Source organism: Pinus tabuliformis, chromosome 4_2 (genome assembly GCF_031772625.1).
Source record: "Pinus tabuliformis cultivar Carrire ecotype Pingquan chromosome 4_2, CPIR1, whole genome shotgun sequence".
NCBI lineage: Eukaryota > Viridiplantae > Streptophyta > Pinopsida > Pinales > Pinaceae > Pinus > Pinus tabuliformis.
Window position 1 is genome coordinate 372026204 of NC_142304.1, and position 18576 is coordinate 372044779.

At 38.4% G+C, this 18576-nt stretch overlaps 1 long non-coding RNA gene across 1 annotated transcript; it reads right to left on the minus strand.

Annotated features, from left to right (window-relative positions):
* Window positions 1–13142: 13142 nt before the first annotated feature.
* On the minus strand, window positions 13143–13952 carry LOC149169482 (uncharacterized). Its single transcript, XR_016259389.1, has 3 exons — window positions 13771–13952; window positions 13603–13684; window positions 13143–13519 (listed from the first exon to the last, which is right to left on the minus strand). It is a non-coding gene; the product is annotated as an uncharacterized LOC149169482 (long non-coding RNA).
* Between the last annotated feature and the right edge of the window lie 4624 nt (window positions 13953–18576).

Below are 18576 nucleotides of genomic sequence, written 5' to 3' on the forward strand. Positions count from 1 at the left end.
TAAAATAATCATAGATCATGTGAAATGCAAGCATAGTATAAAAAATGACAACCTTACAGGATGGCTGGGTAGGATTACATCTCTATGGAAGCCTGATATATTCCCTATCTCACATATAAAACGTAAGAAAAATGTGCAAGTAGATGATCTTTCAAAGAAGGGAATGTAGTCTCCATACGGTAAATGGCCACTGAGCATCTCTATGGAATCTTGTACATATGACATTCAACCTTTCTCTATGCTGGGCATATAAGGTCGACAAAAATCTGGTATGCTACAAGCTCTTTTTTTCTAGAAAATATGTCAGATGGCCAGGTATCTCCATATTTTTAGAAGTCTTTTGAATATTTCTATGATGAAATGATCTCTATGCAGTCCAAACATTTTGAATATCAACAATGAAAGATGTATAAAAGAAAATACTCTAAGAATAGGATGCATTTTCCGGCATAAAATCTCGCCACATTTCTGTAAATACAAAACTGTTTTGAACAGAATACAAATACCATACTGTTTTTTCTTCCGAAAAAAAATTTGTCAATGGAGAATAGTTCTCGTATATGCATAGCCTATGTAGGTTCCTTTCTAAGATCAATCTCCTCTGGAAAATGATCAAAAGTACTTAAAAGCATAATACAAATATCCAAACAAAAGTAACATCAACACAACTAAATAGAAGACGAAAATATGACAATAATCGCACATCAATAACCTTTGTGGAAGAGTTACTACAGAGGACAAAAATCTCCGATGGAAGATGGTTGAATTAAATAACAGGGCATATAATTAAATCGCACCTAAGAGATTAAATTTTGTTTTTATGGTCTAATATAAGAGAAACTTTTAATTCTTCTTCTATTCCACATAGTTCACACTTTGTACTTCTAAACACTTAGTACTTCGAAATAGTTAGTAATAAAATAAATATGAAATATGAAATATAAAAAATTTATTTTCTAAATATTATGTAAAATATTGATGTCCATCTTAAACACATATATATATAAACTCAAATCTATCTTAAGTCAACTGTGTATTAAAAATGATCTTATTTTAAATTTATTCAATATAATAAATTTAACACAACACATTATATATCTAAAATTAAAATAAATATCCTTATATACAAAATCTGTGTTACTTTTAAATTTCAACATTAAACCGCATTTAAAATGTCTTGCATTTCATATATACTTACTTATCAACAACTATCCCACCAGAACATTAAATTAATAAATAAAATGCTCAACCACAATTCATCATCCATTTACCATGCAACACCATTAAATAAATTATAATTTAAAGAAAAAAATATTATTTTTTAAGAAAACACACTAAACACTAAATAAAAGTGAAAAATAAATATTTAATTTATTGTTAGATTTGGTAAATTATAGGCTATGTGGAAAGTTTAGTGGAAAAGGGTGTATTTTAATTTGTATTTTAACTTTATGTAAAGATGGTTATGGTAAGTCTTGAAATTTACTAGGAAAAAACACTAAATGAAAAGGCTATCTTGGAATTCATTGGGAAAAGACATTAAATGAAAAAGTTTTTACTCACGAGATTGTTAGAAGACAATTCCATCCTTTCCTATAGAAAAATCATGTTAGTTGGAAATGGTATGAGAAAAGAAAAAGTTTTGACTCACTAGATAGTTAGAAGACAATTAGATCCTTCTATAGAGAAAACAATGGTATGAGAAAACCACTGAAGAAACTATTAACAAGATGTTGTTAAGGTAAGGTAGAACACTCTTAGGGTCATAGCTAGTGGAATCCCTAAGTCAGATTTGTTGAGTTTGTGAGTTCTTGAGCAAGACTTGTATAATCTTGATGTCTTTCAACACACCTTGTTAGGTCACTATCAAGAAATAGTTATGGGAGTGGAAAATTGGCTCGAGGGAGAACTCGTGGTTTTCATTCTAATTGGTTGGGAGAAATGGACTTTCTCCATTATGAATTCTGAGAAAGCTTCAGTCTTAACAGAGAATTATTTCAAAGTATTAATGTTTTTCTCATAATAGAATTGTTGTTGTGAATAGTAATAATTTATGAAAATTGTTTTTACAAACAGTGATGGATGAAGAAGATTTGTTCTGAGACTCTTTGCAAATTTAACACAATGAAAATATGTGCAATTTTTTTTATGTTAAAGCTTCAATCAAGAATTTTTGTAGAAAGAATGAGAAGAAATAATTTTCCTTATGTTACAATACAAATTTGGGTGTAAGATATTATTAACACTAATAAATACATGGTAGAAACACGTTAGCTCCCACAATTAGACCAGTAAATATATATCTTAGCACTACAAAAGGGCGAATGGTGGATCATGATAAGGGAACAGGTCCCGCCTACCCTCTACGGTATTGGTAATAATTTTTTAGAAAAATAAATAAGATATATATTTCCAAAGTAAGAATTGTACAGAGTTGTGTTAAGGGTTTAGCTAAATGACACAATTATAAATATTGAAGAAATGATTTGCAAATAGAAGAAGAATGATTCTTGTGATAAAATTAATTAAATTTATATTCATATGTTAAATCAAAAGAAATAATTACTACATGGGAAAAAGTTCGAAAATAAACATTACGGGTTACATTGACTGTTACCGTAATCTAAATAAGTATTTTCATAAATAACATTAACTCTAAGTTAAGCAATAATGAATATATATATATATATATATAAAAAGTTCAAACAATTCCACCATACAAAGACAAAACCAAGTGAAAGGATATTTCAGTAAGGTTAATTTCGCAGTTGTTTTTGAAAGGTAATTGGATGATATATAGCATGGTCCATTTCAGAAATTATAATGATGCTAATATTCAAGTGAAATCCTACTAATACATAACATGAAACAGAATTCCTATTTATATATGCTTACAAATATAAGAAGCTATCCAATTACAAATTTTAGCTTTTTAAAACCAAGGGAGGGAAAAAAACATAATTACATATGCATATTAAAACATATAGCTTTTTGTCTATAGAGCATCTCATAGTAGCTAAATTACAAAACAATATTGCCTAAAATAGGTCTTGTAATTGAATAAATTAATTATACAGCGATTTTATAAACACGAAATGGAAGAACAAGTTGTGTTGAGTATAGAATTATGAAAAACTACCAAACATTGTGTTTCATATTACATCAAGCGCTTTGTAACCAGGGTTTTCCAATGAAATTTACATGTTAAACTAGTAACTACAGAAAATACATGCCGTAGTGCCATAGGGCATGCAAGGAGGAAATAGACAACAACGTTGGCGATAAGTAAATTTATTAGTAGGACCATGGGTCTGAATCGAGCTCCCGAGAGTTAATGAAACTTCCATGTCAAAAGTAGCAATGGAAATTGCATGGTTATTATGGTCTCTAGTGGCGTAAGCATAAAAGTGTTTTTCGAAGATATTTCGATAACTGCATTATTGTAATATCCCCAGCAGAATGTAAATGTGGATTTTTACTGAAGTAAAAAGACAATATGTTAAGTAGTTGTTATTTATGTTTAAAAGAAACAAAATCTGTGATGAACTACATTATTAATAAATGAATTATTTCTTGAAATGCTGGCAGCCTCTCGGAGGTGTGTTTCAAAGAAAGGAAATCAGTTGTCATAACTGATTTGAACTACCCTCCCAAACAGGAAAAGTCCTGGGTATGGGGAGGAAGTTCTGTGCTGTGGGGACAGACAGAAAGAAAGACTCTTTTCCAAGAAAATGAAAAAGGAAGAAAGAGGATATACTGAGAAAAGGTTAAGTCTGGTGAGGACCAGATAACCAGGCACTAGGTGCCCAGATCTTGCTGAGGGTTTGAGACCTGCAAGATAGCTCGGGGGAGAGAATTCTATCAGAAGATGGATCTCGTGGCTGGGAGGACGAGCGAACTCAAGACACAGGTGACTGCTTGAGTATCTGAAAATGAGACTATAATCCAGGTACGGTGTTCTAACTTCTGTAACTTTTAGATGTTATGAAGTACATGCCATTCTAGTATCAAAAGAATAGATATTAAGAAGACCGTACAGTTCTAGTATTGCATCTGTGTATCCGGAATTGTTAAATGAATAGACAGTAGGGTTATCTGCTGTTAACGCAGACAGAAGAGACTGTCCGACAGTGGACTACACACGAAAGGTTTGGTTGTAAACTATCGGGAAATATTTATAACTAATAAACTGGTTTGGACACAGATTAAGTAATACATTAGAGTCTGTCAAAGTTCTGTGTGCATCATGGGTAGGTACCATTATCCATGGAGCGACTAAACCGAAATGTGGTAATGGAAAAACTATATCTGAGTGTAGAAAACATTATACCACAATCTTTAACAACAGAAAAACTGATATATGAGCCTGAACCAACCCAGGTCTCGGAAAACACAGTCACGGCTGTAGCCGAAAAACCCCACTGAAAAGAAATGGCATGCGCAGACCATGAACAGATACATACAATAACGTTTTAATCAAGAAACTGAGCAAAAATGTGAACGCATTCTGTCGAATGTAAAATATTAGATGTACATGCCGAATGAGAGAAGTTGTATTGAACATAAATCAACTAAGCTACCTGGAACGTGGTTCTCGCGGGTAGGAATACGCGATGGAACCGCAGACATCTCATAGAAACACCGAGAAGGTCTTATCAGAATGAGGAACGAGGGTAAGGGATCAGACCCTAACCCCGCATAAACCCTCATATCCATAAAAAGAAGAACTGTGTAATGCTATCTTTATGAACAAGAAAATAATAGGAGATAGTTCTAGAACAAAGAACTATGCATTGTTATCTTTAAAACAAAAAAATAACAGAAGATAGATCTAGAACCGAGAACTATGTATTGTTGTCTCTATACATAAGAAAACGATGGAAGATAGCTCTATAACAATGAAACTGTGTATTGTTATTTCTGTAACAAGTAAACAATAGAGGATAGCTATATCACCATGTACCGAGAATACCCATAACAGAACAATAAACCAGTATATACGCCAACTGTGGAAATATGCATATCAGTATTCGTTAATGATAAGATAGCCACAAGGGACAACAACATCATGGTAACGCTGAGTTACACAGCGTTAAATGTACAAATAAACAAAACACCGGCAGCCGAATACAGTCAGCTCTATTAAGGCCGAGCGGCTGTAGGATTAAGAAGAAACAACTATAACGAAGAGGCTTATGCTTCGGGAAAAATACACCAAGATAACGAGCTCATTCATAATCAAAAGAACAGTATGTACCCGTTCATGAAATATATACATTTTACAGTAAATAGAAAAACCAAAGAGCCGAGGTTGTTGCCATAGTCTTAAAGGCAAACCTCCGGCCAGATTAAGTCAACAGTATATAAACCCTAAAGACCCTAGTCGACTGCAACGCAACAACCATGACCGTAAAGAAATAAAGACTGTAACTTTGTTTCCATCTGCAAGCGGACAACCGGGGAAACCTCAAACCATTAAGGGACTGCCCAAAACCAAATCTCGAGGGTGCTCATAGGGGTATCTCGTCAGACCCCAGGTGTAAGCCAGCAGCCTCGAAGGTCTGCAATGAGCATGAAAATAGCTCAGGATAATGGCTCCAAACCCTTAAATTAACTGAACCAGAGGATTTGAAATGGGACTAACCTGTAACCGCCGAGAGAAGACTTGTCGGGGATTCCTTACCGTGACCCTGAACCCGAGTTATGCATTCCTCCTCGGTATACACATGCCATAGAGGGCAAACGTAAGCAAACAATACATATTACAGTGGAAGGAAACGAGACCACAATCGTGAACTGAGTAGAGGGTTACCTGGAGAATTCTGGAGCTGGTCTGATGTAGCATCCAAAGCGAAAACAAGTTTAACTGTGAGCTGGAGAGACCAAGATAGATTTGCAGCAGTGAGCCAAGTCGACGGACCGATTACACAAATGAACAAATGAGCCTTGCCCTGAATTCACGGGGTTTATGTAGTGAGGTAAAACCCTTAGAGCTTTCTCCTCTATCTGATCTCCAAAGCAAATCTGGAGCGTCCAAAAGAAGCGGGAAGAGGAGGCGGGAAGGCCGAGGGCTCCAAGGCCAAGGTATCACATGGCCTTGCGTACCCGCCAATCCACGTGTCCCGTTGTGAGCACTTATAACCGGTGTGGTAGGTAGGTCGGCATGTCAGGCCTGCACTTGGCCCATCGGATAACAAGACAACAACGGCTCCATGTACTGGGAGGGGTTAAGGTTACAGCCGAATGTCAGTAACATGGACGTAAGAAATCAATACAAGTTGTATAACAATGCTAAACCAAACCTTAAGAGTCTTTATGTGGCTGTAGAACCTTAGCGCGGCCAAGGTGAATTACATAAACATTCATTGGTGTTAAATGTTCACGAGGTAGGCGGTATAACGTTATACATAGTGTTTAAATATTGATGCATAAACCTTTGAATGATGATCTCGTTTAAAGGAGTACGTGTGGTAACTTACTACCACAGATAATTTTTTTTTAACTAGGTATATTTTATGTGGAGGTGTGTGACAAATTGGTATCAGAGCCAAGTTACAATACTGTGGCCTCAATCTGACATGTTTTCACTGTGCAGCAGTATACATCCTGTATAAAAAAAAAACTGATAAAACTTGCAACTGTTGTTCTGTTATGAAGGGGTGACATACAGAGATTAAACAAGCTAGCAGATAAGTCAAAAGTAAAGCAAAGTAATCAAGATGCAGGGAGATGGCAGTAACCCTCAGGAAAATGCAGGACTGTGGGTACAATTGGGAGAGGCAAACCGAAGTACCAACCTGGCGATACTTGAAACCGTGCAGGAGTTGAAGAATGAGATGGCACGCTTGCGAGAAGACAATGCTCGTTTAACAGTAGAACAAGAAAGAATATTGAAGAGTTTGTCAGACAGACAGAACCCACCCTCAATTAACCCCAGTGCGGAACAGCAGAGAGTAACAGAGGAGCAGGACTTCCAGAATGTACCTGACAATTCTGAGGACAAAGAGGATTATTCTGACAATGTGCAACAACAGCAAACCTCAAAACGTCGGAAAGTGGAATTGCAGGGAGAATTCCGAAAGATTAAACCCCCGCATTTCGATGGCGAGCAGGAAGAGGCAGCAGAGGCTTGGTTAATAAATATGAATAAATACTTCCAGTTGTATGAGTACGATCACAACTTGAAAGCAAGGCTGGCCATTTTCCAGTTACAAGGTAAGGCAACCTTGTGGTGGGAGGAAATTAAGATCGTTAAAGGGGTCAGCGAAAGAACCATTACTTGGGAAAAGTTTCAGAAGTACTTCAAGGAAAGGTACTTAACTGAGCGATTTTACGATGAGAAAGCAAGGGAGTTCCATGATCTGAGGTTGGGGCAGCAGACTATGGATGAGTTCATTAATCGTTTCACCTCTCTGCTACGTTACGTACCTTATATTAAAGAAGAGAAAGCAAAGGTTCAACGGTTTGTTAGCAGCTTACCTTCATACATAAGAGAGCGGATTGAGTTTGACAATCCGAGAACCATGGATGAAGCCATTCGAAAAGCAAGGATCTGTTATCAGCAGAGTAGGCAGAAGGGGGATACTTCAGGCAAAAGATGGAATGAGAAGAAGAACAGTCGCGTGGCTGGAAACAGCAAGGGAGGCCGCAGCCATGGAGGAAAGGGGACCGCTGTGAAAGGGTTTAACAGCAGAACTGCAACAAGAGGTGCACCCCGAGCAAGACCTACAAGCGAATCTAGAGTAAATGAACCATCTGCTAGACCAGAAAGTGAAGGGGTGACCAGACCTCCAGTACAATGCTGGGGCTGTGGAGGACCTCACTATGTCAAGAACTGCCCACAGCGAAAAGGGACAGATCAGATTTCCCAGATTCATGAGGCTTCAACTGTAGGTGACGTGGCACGTAGCATACCCAGAATTAATGCAGCCCTGGAAGACCGCCAAGCAGAATACCAACCATCTATGGTTGAATTTGAAGGTAAAATTTCAAACTTTTCTTTAGCTGTTCTTATTGATCCAGGAGCCACTTTAAGTTATGTTAGCCCTAGGATAGTTGAGCAGTGTAAATTACAGTCTGAGAAATTCAGAAGTCCCTGGCTGGTTCAATTAGCCACGGGAGCCAAGAGGCGAGTCATGGCCAAAATAAATAAATGCTCCTTAACCATAGCAGGGCAGCCAATAGTGGCAGATTTAAACATACTACCGTTGGGTTCATATGACGTCCTGATTGGGATGGATTGGCTGGAAAAACACTGGTCGCTAGTGAATTGCAAGACAAAAACTATTTATTATAAGGACGATCATGGGGAGCAGCAGGAGCTGCAAGGAATCAAACATCCAGTACAGATCCGACCCATTACAGCATCGCAGTTAGCTAAATGTATCAAGAAGAGGTGTCAGATTTATGCAATTCAGGTGGGTTATGCAAATCAGAAGGATAAAACAGCAATGTTGGACAGCATTCCGGTAGTACAAGAGTTTGTGGATGTATTTCCCGAGGAAGTACCAGGATTGCCACCTAAGAGGGACGTGGACTTCACCATTGAATTGATTCCGGGAGCAGCACCAGTGTCACGGGCGCCTTACCGAATGAGTATACCCGAGCTAACCGAGCTAAAGATGCAATTGCAGGAGTTATTGGACAAGAATTATATCCGTCCCAGCGTATCACCCTGGGGAGCCCCAGTGTTATTTGTCAAAAAGAAAGATGGAACTTTCCGGATGTGTATTGATTATCGTCAGCTGAATAAGCTCACGATCAAAAACAAATATCCCTTACCTCGGATCGATGAACTTTTCGATCAGGTAAAGGGAGCAACGATATTCTCTAAGATTGATCTGCGATCTGGTTATCATCAGATCAGAATTAAGGAGGAGGATATTGCAAAAACAGCCTTTAGAACAAGGTACGGACATTACGAGTTCGTGGTGCTACCTTTTGGCTTGACCAATGCACCCGCTACATTCATGTGCCTGATGAATAGTGTATTTCACCAGTTCTTGGATAAGTTTGTGTTAATCTTCATAGACGACATTCTGATTTACTCCCGATCAAGAGAAGAGCACGAGGAACATCTACGGGTGGTGTTGCAAACCTTGCGGGAGCATCAGTTATATGCAAAGTTCAGTAAGTGCGATTTCTTCAAAGAGGAAATACAGTATTTGGGTCATGTGATCTCAAAGGAAGGAATTGCAGTAGACCCTGAGAAAATCAGAACCATAATGGAGTGGCCTGTACCCAAGGATGTGGCAGATATCAGGTCTTTCATGGGGCTAGCAGGTTATTATAGACGATTTGTGGAAGGCTTTTCAAGAGTAGCATACCCTATCACCTCTTTGCAAAAGAAAGGAACGATATTTAAATGGACAGCAGAATGTCAGCGAAGTTTTGAGCAGCTCAAACACTTGCTCACAACTGCACCTATCCTGAGTGTAGCTGATCCTCATAAGGATTACGTGGTCTGTACTGATGCAAGTAAAGAAGGCGTGGGGGGAGTGCTAATGCAAGAAGGAAAAGTGATTGCATATGAATCAAGGAAGCTGAAGGAACATGAACAAAAATACTCTCCGTATGACCTAGAACTGACAGCTGTTATTCATGCACTGAAAATGTGGAGGCATTACCTGTTGGGAAGGAAATTTTTGTTGCTGACAAACCATCACAGTCTGACGAACTATTTCAGTCAACCTACCTTGAATACGAGGCAAGCTCGTTGGGCAGATTTCTTAAGTGGGTTTGACTTCGAAATAAAGCATCTGAAGGGGAAGGAGAATCGAGTGGCCGATGCTTTGAGCCGAAAGGTGCAATGTGTATGCAAACTCTCAGTTAGAAGGTGGCAAAGTACCTTACTGGAAAAGATAAAGTTAGCAGCCGATCAAGACATGGAATACCAGCAGATTAAACAGCGGGTACAGCAGCTTGCTGATAAGGAAAGACAACAATGATACGAGTTAGATGATGCTGGTTTGCTGTATTTCCATAACAGGCTGTATGTGCCTACAGGAAATGATCTTCGGAACATGATTTTGAATGAATTCCATACCAGCCATTACACCGGACATCCAGGGTATCAGAAAATGGTTGTCGCACTTCGGAAAGATTATTATTGGCCAAAAATGAAGCAAGAAGTGGCTGAATATTTAGCACGCTGCCTAGAATGCCAACAAATTAAGGCTGAACATATGCATCCAGCAGGGTTGCTACAACCCTTACCCATTCCGGAATGGAAGTGGGAAGTTATTTCCATGGACTTTATAACCGGACTACCCCGAACAAAGAAAAATCATGACTCTATTATGGTGGTGGTCGACAAACTAAGTAAGGCAGCACATTTCATACCGGTTCAGTCCACGTACAAAGCTGTACAAATCACCCATATCTTTATGCAAAATGTGTTTAAGTTGCATGGACTTCCAAAGGTAATAATTTCCGACCGAGATGTTAAGTTTACATCAGCCTTCTGGAGGACACTGTTTGCAGAACTGGGAACACAACTGAACTTCAGTACGGCTTATCATCCCCAGACCGATGGGCAAACGGAGCGGGTAAACCAGGTATTGGAAGATATGCTGAGGGCATGTGTTATGTTGCGACCAAACCAGTGGGAGGATTATCTCCATCTGGTTGAATTCGCATATAACAACGGGTACCATTCATCAACGCAACTGAGTCCTTTTGAGGTACTATACGGGCGTAAGTGCCGTACACCCTCAAGTTGGGGTGGACCTGAAGATAGACTAAGGTTGGGCCCGGATATGCTTAAAGAAATGGAAGACATGGTGAAGAGAGTGCGCAATAATTTAAAAGCTGCTCAAGACAGACAAAAGAGTTTTGCTGATCGAAAGAGAAGGTTCAAGGAATTTCAGGTCGGAGACCACGTTTTCGTAAGGATTCAAACTAGAAGAAGTGCCTTGCAGTGGAGTGGATGTGCCAAGCTGGCACCTCGCTATTTTGGACCTTTCCAAATTCTGGCTAGAATAGGGCCAGTAGCTTATCAGCTTGCTTTACCAAGCCACATTAAGATTCACAATGTTTTTCATGTTTCCGTATTAAAACAATACGTCTATGATCCCAAACATGTGATTCAATGGCAAGGAATTCGGGTAAGAATTAAAGTTGCTAATTATGAATAACTACTGTTTGTAACAGCAAATAACTAAGTCTGTTGTTTTCGCAGGTCGAGCCGGAAGGCGAAGTTCTGGTCGAACCACTGACCATTCTCGACCGGAGAGAAGTGCAGCTGCGGAAACGGGCTATTATCCAAGCTAAGGTTCAATGGCAGCATTACGGTCCTGAAGAGGCCACTTGGGAGGATGAGGAACTCCTAGAAAAAGCTTACCCACATTTGTTTAAGAAGAACGAACATCGGGACGATGTCCAATCTTAGGGGGGGAAGATGTAATATCCCCAGCAGAATGTAAATGTGGATTTTTACTGAAGTAAAAAGACAATATGTTAAGTAGTTGTTATTTATGTTTAAAAGAAACAAAATCTGTGATGAACTACATTATTAATAAATGAATTATTTCTTGAAATGCTGGCAGCCTCTGGGAGGTGTGTTTCAAAGAAAGGAAATCAGTTGTCATAACTGATTTGAACTACCCTCCCAAACAGGAAAAGTCCTAGGTATGGGGAGGAAGTTCTGTGCTGTGGGGACAGACAGAAAGAAAGACTCTTTTCCAAGAAAATGAAAAAGGAAGAAAGAGGATATACTGAGAACAGGTTAAGTCTGGTGAGGACCAGATAACCAGGCACTAGGTGCCCAGATCTTGCTGAGGGTTTGAGACCTGCAAGATAGCTCGGGGGAGAGAATTCTATCAGAAGATGGATCTCGTGGCTGGGAGGACGAGCGAACTCAAGACACAGGTGACTGCTTGAGTATCTGAAAATGAGACTATAATCCAAGTACAATGTTCTAACTTCTGTAACTTTTAGATGTTATGAAGTACATGCCATTCTAGTATCAAAAGAATAGATATTAAGAAGACCGTACAGTTCTAGTATTGCATCTGTGTATCCGGAATTGTTAAATGAATAGACAGTAGGGTTATCTGCTGTTAACGCAGACAGAAGAGACTGTCCGACAGTGGACTACACACGAAAGGTTTGGTTGTAAACTATCGGGAAATATTTATAACTAATAAACTGGTTTGGACACAGATTAAGTAATACATTACAGTCTGTCAAAGTTCTGTGTGTATCATGGGTAGGTACCATTATCCATGGAGCGACTAAACAGAAATGTGGTAATGGAAAAACTATATCTGAGTGTAGAAAACATTATACCACAATCTTTAACAACAGAAAAACTGATATATGAGCCTGAACCAACCCAGGTCTCGGAAAACACAGTCACGGCTGTAGCCGAAAAACCCCACTGAAAAGAAATGGCATGCGCAGACCATGCACAGATACATACAATAACGTTTTAATCAAGAAACTGAGCAAAAATGTGAACGCATTCTGTCGAATGTAAAATATTAGATGTACATGCCGAATGAGAGAAATTGTATTGAACAGAAATCAACTAAGCTACCTGGAACGTGGTTCTCGCGGGTAGGAATACGCGATGGAACCGCAGACATCTCATAGAAACACCGAGAAGGTCTTATCAGAATGAGGAACGAGGGTAAGGGATCAGACCCTAACCCCGCATAAACCCTCATATCCATAAAAAGAAGAACTGTGTAATGCTATCTTTATGAACAAGAAAATAACAGGAGATAGTTCTAGAACAAAGAACTATGCATTGTTATCTTTAAAACAAAAAAATAACAGAAGATAGATCTAGAACCGAGAACTATGTATTGCTGTCTCTATACATAAGAAAACGATGGAAGATAGCTCTATAACAATGAAACTGTGTATTGTTATTTCTGTAACAAGTAAACAACAGAGGATAGCTATATCACCATGTACCGAGAATACCCATAACAGAACAATAAACCAGTATATACGCCAACTGTGGAAATATGCATATCAGTATTCGTTAATGATAAGATAGCCGCAAGGGACAACAACATCATGGTAACGCTGAGTTACACAACGTTAAATGTACAAATAAACAAAACACCGGCAGCCGAATACAGTCAGCTCTATTAAGGCCGAGCGGCTGTAGGATTAAGAGGAAACAACTATAACGAAGAGGCTTATGCTTCGGGAAAAATACACCAAGATAACGAGCTCATTCATAATCAAAAGAACAGTATGTACCCGTTCATGAAATATATACATTTTACAGTAAATAGAAAAACCAAAGAGCCGAGGCTGTTGCCATAGTCTTAAAGGCAAACCTCCAGCCAGATTAAGTCAACAGTATATAAACCCTAAAGACCCTAGTCGACTGCAACGCAACAACCATGACCGTAAAGAAATAAAGACTGTAACCTTGTTTCCATCTGCAAGCGGACAACCGGGGAAACCTCAAACCATTAAGGGACCGCCCAAAACCAAATCTCGAGGGTGCTCATAGGAGTATCTCGTCAGACCCCAGGTGTAAGCCAGCAGCCTCGAAGGTCTGCAATGAGCATGAAAATAGCTCAGGATAATGGCTCCAAACCCTTAAATTAACTGAACCAGAGGATTTGAAATGGGACTAACCTGTAACCGCCGAGAGAAGACTTGTCGGGGATTCCTTACCGTGACCCTGAACCCGGGTTATGCATTCCTCCTCGGTATACACCTGCCACAGAGGGCAAACGTAAGCAAACAATACATATTACAGTGGAAGGAAACGAGACCACAATCGTGAACTGAGTAGAGGGTTACCTGGAGAATTCTGGAGCTGGTCTGATGTAGCATCCAAAGCGAAAACAAGTTTAACTGTGAGCTGGAGAGACCAAGATAGATTTGCAGCAGTGAGCCAAGTCGACGGACCGATTACACAAATGAACAAATGAGCCTTGCCCTGAATTCACGGGGTTTATGTAGTGAGGTAAAACCCTTAGAGCTTTCTCCTCCGTCCGATCTCCAAAGCGAATCTGGAGCGTCCAAAAGAAGCGGGAAGAGGAGGCGGGAAGGCCGAGGGCTCCAAGGCCAAGGTATCACATGGCCTTGCGTACCCGCCAATCCACGTGTCCCGTTGTGAGCACTTATAACCGGTGTGGTAGGTAGGTCAGCATGCCAGGCCTGCACTTGGCCCATCGGATAACAAGACAGCAACGGCTCCATGTACTGGGAGGGGTTAAGGTTACAGCCGAATGTCAGTAACGTGGACGTAAGCAATTAATACAAGTTGTATAACAATGCTAAACCAAACCTTAAGAGTCTTTATGTGGCTGTAGAACCTTAGCGCGGCCAAGGTGAATTACATAAACATTCATTGGTGTTAAATGTTCACGAGGTAGGCGGTATAACGTTATACATAGTGTTTAAATATTGATGCATAAACCTTTGAATGATGATCTCGTTTAAAGGAGTACGTGTGGTAACTTACTACCACAGATAATTTTTTTTTAACTAGGTATATTTTATGTGGAGGTGTGTGACAATTATAGTGAAACTAGGGTATAATTATTTTATTGCACAAGTATGAGTTAGCAGGGAGATAACACAAATAGGAGAATTAAGCATTTTTACTGACCCGCTTAAATATAACACATACTCCTTGTTGTGTTAATATAAAAACGAAATCAAGAAAAAATAAAAAGTAAAACAACCCTGAAAGTAAAAAGGTTGTTCTAGGCACTTACCTTACATTCAACATTAGATCCAAAACCGCATAATCCATTAATTTGGCCTCTGCTACTCCCTATCCAGAAAGAGGAGAAAAAATTATTACTACACATATTGATTGCTTCTGAGGTGAACTCTACGTATAACATAAATAAATAAGCTAAGGCACAAGTGAATGTCGCAAAATAAAACAACATTACCTGAAGGTGAGCAAAATATGGAACTGATGGGAATAGAACCCTGGTATGAGTTGTATACCTACAAAAACCAAGTAAAAGCATTAGCCCCAGAAGAGAGAATGCGTGAGGAAGAAAAATGTAGAGTTTAAGGAAATACAGCCAGTAGAGACACCATAACTGTATGCGAGATAAGTTTAAAGAAAAACAGAGTTGCGCTCTGCCATAAGAAAACTCTATACATGTAAATCCTAACAAGAGACAAATGTGAGATCTGGAAAAACTGAGCCATGCCTCCATGACGGTTGTACACTAGCAAGCGAGCTGGTACATGGCGCTGATCAAAGAAACAAAGCCGTAACAAAATATCAAAAGCAAATGCGAAAAGAGGAAAGGGAGCGAAAATGACAAAGGTACAAGAGATTAGGGTTATGTGTGGGGAGATAGCTTCCCTCAATTTTCATCGTCACATCACGGCCATCAAGGCATGTTAGTTTGATCACATCCATCCCTTGTGAAGGAGGGGGATGTGCTGATAAAGGATTGGGTAGTATTTCGAGGTTAAGTTGAACACCCGACATTGAGAACTCTGGGGTACTGTATAACCAAACGACCAGGTGAAATTCAATACACGCCTTCAAAAATTTAATTATGCCTTAGATGGCGTGGATATCAACATCCAAAAATATCTTTGTGCACTATGAATCATTTTAGGGGCATCTCTAGACATAATTACGTAACTCATGCCATGAAGTAATAATAACCTAATATGTATTAAGAAAGCGTGTACCCCTTGAGGCTATACATTTTAATATGTAAATCACGCTTGGGAATGATCTCATGTAAGTATAACTAAATGATATAATAAATCCAATGTTAATTGCAAGCTAGGTAGAATAGAATGATATAACAATCCTACGAGTATAAAAGCAAAAATAGGGAGCAGATTAACAAAAAAAAATATACACCTTGGAGATGGCTCAGAATGTTCATAACCAATACCCCTTCCAAAATATCTTGCAAGAAATCAAGAGCATGTATAATAGAAGCTAGGTAGAATAGAATGATATAACAATCCTACGAGTATAAAAGCAAAAATAGGGAGCAGATTAACAAAAAAAAATATACACCTTGGAGATGGCTCAGAATGTTCATAACCAATACCCCTTCCAAAATATCTTGCAAGAAATCAAGAGCATGTATAATAGAGAGAGAAATATATATATGTTTATGTGTAGAAAAACTAGGCAATTTTTCTTTTTTATTATTATAGATACGGGGTTATGAGAGATGGTATCAAAGCCCAAGTTCATAATTGGGGTGTTAAGGAACCACCACAAAAATAATAAAACAAATTGTGTAGACTTGAATTATTATAAGATTAGAAGGGGATACACCTACAACCGAATGATTAAGGAGGCTCCATTCATTACCGAAGGTGAAAACTTGTATGTTGAATTGGGAAGTAGGGCCACCTCAAAAAATACTCAATTTATAGAAGTTATTAAAAATTCAAAGAACAACTAAACCTTTAGATATAGAATAAGCCCCTTTCCTTTTAAAATGTCTCTTTTAAAGAAAAAAAATCACAAAAATCCTTTTTTTTTAATCATGAATTAATACCTTACAAGAATAGTGCCTTTCATGAATAAAGTGTTTTATGAATTATTGTTGTGAACTAAAAACATCAAATACTCATTTAACATGTATTTGTGAATTAAAAAACTATGAACCTTTGACTTTGAACGAATTCTTGGGCGCACTTCGTTAACTCGTGTGTGCAACTCTTTAAGTATTTTTTATTTGCAAATGTGCGCAGTCCTTCAATGCATGGGGTGCAAAACTTTTATGAACTCAAAAAATTAGCAAGTTTATGACTTTCTGCGCAATTTCTCCTTGGCTGAGTGGCGGATACGATGTATTGAGTCTACTCAACGAGTGCGCAATTGCATTTTTCGCCTCGGCTTCTCACTCTTCTTCTTTGCAAGCCCAAAAAATTTGTAGTGTTTCTCTCTCTCGAGTTTTATGCAACTTGGTGCTCTCGCATCAATAAAAAGAATGAAATCGAGCCCAAAACATTTGGAGTGTTTCTCTTTCTCGAGTTTTATGCAACTTGGTGCTTTCACATCATGAAAAAGAATGAAATCTAAAAGTGGAGTTGAGATTTCTCTTCTCAATATTTAAAATAGCTAAATATATTACATTGTAAACATCAATAATAAATGACTAAAGTAGAACTCAATACCTATGGAGTAGAATTGAAGTAAAATTAAATTATCAATATTCAAAATGGCGGAATACATTACATTGTAAACATCAATAATAAATGACTAAAGTAGAACTCAACACCTATGGAGTAGAATTGAAGTAAAATTAAACTGTCAATATTCAAAATGGCGGAATACACTACATTGTAAACATCAATAATAAATTACTAAACTAGAACTCAACACCTATGGAGTAGAATTGAAGTAAAATTAAACTGTCTATGACACCTAGTAGAGAACAAAATAAAATGAGATGACCTCCAATGGATAGTGAAATTAATAAGAGAAAGTAATACCGACATAACCGGAATTGTTAACATCGCTAGTAAAAAAATCGAAGTCACCAGAACTAGTCGGTATAATTACTATGATTTTTATGAAAAATTGCAGCATAAGGAGATATCTTACCATCAGTCAAAAAAGAAGGGGAGGTATGCAGAGGCCTCTGGATTCTGCACAATAATTCCACCCACGGCCGCCTTGTCCAATTATGAGATCTAAGAGACTTCCCACAAAATTTAATCTTGACACTTCCATTATGCGGAGCTCCGCACTTCCCCGTGGAATTTCTGATATTTTTACTAATATAAATTGGTCACTGACGTGTATCGATGATTTAGTATTTGTAGTCAATTTTTCCACAAATTTGTGCTTCATTTAACTCCAAAAAGTTATTCATTGAGGGAGAAGAAAAAAAGAGGTTGAAAACTGACATAAGCGCCCATACCAAAATATTTTTAGGGAACTCAGTTGGGTTAATGGCGCATAATTGAATTCCTATTGTAGAGTGATGCTCCTGCAAAAGACACTGAGTTATCCATTTCAAAGTGTCAACAGGTGAATTACCTAGATTTGTGTTTGTATAGGGTTTTGGAAAGCGCTGAGACTTGACCCACATAAACATATTGTCTAGTAAACCCGAATAATGTAAGCATTGATTGATCTTTGTTAATAGGCAGGAAATAATTGCGGTTATCAAGTGAATTTTTTGGCGACGTCAGGAATAACTTACTTGGCCCTTCCTATGTCAACGTATATCCAATGGCAAGTGTCACGCCCCCAATTCTTTTTTCGTTTAATTAGCCGGGTGCGGCACCACCTAAGTTAATAACTTTATCCATCATTAATTAACTTTACGAACTACGCCTTCAACAATTCATAATAAACATGAATTAACATTATTAATGTGCGGAATCCATCAATAATACAAGAATGATAATAATAACCCAATAATATGCAAGAAGTAATATTTTTATTATAATAGAGAAAGATTACAATGACCACGAGCCGTGCTCCACCGGCGTTATAACAAAGTGGGCGCCCGCCCTTGCAAGAGCGCACGGCTGTCTGCCTTAATAATCCAACGAAATACAATACATACACATAACCTTGGCATAGGGCGGGCAGGCGCACCCGTGCCCAAACCTCAACCCAATCCGAATGCGTAACCAGCGTGG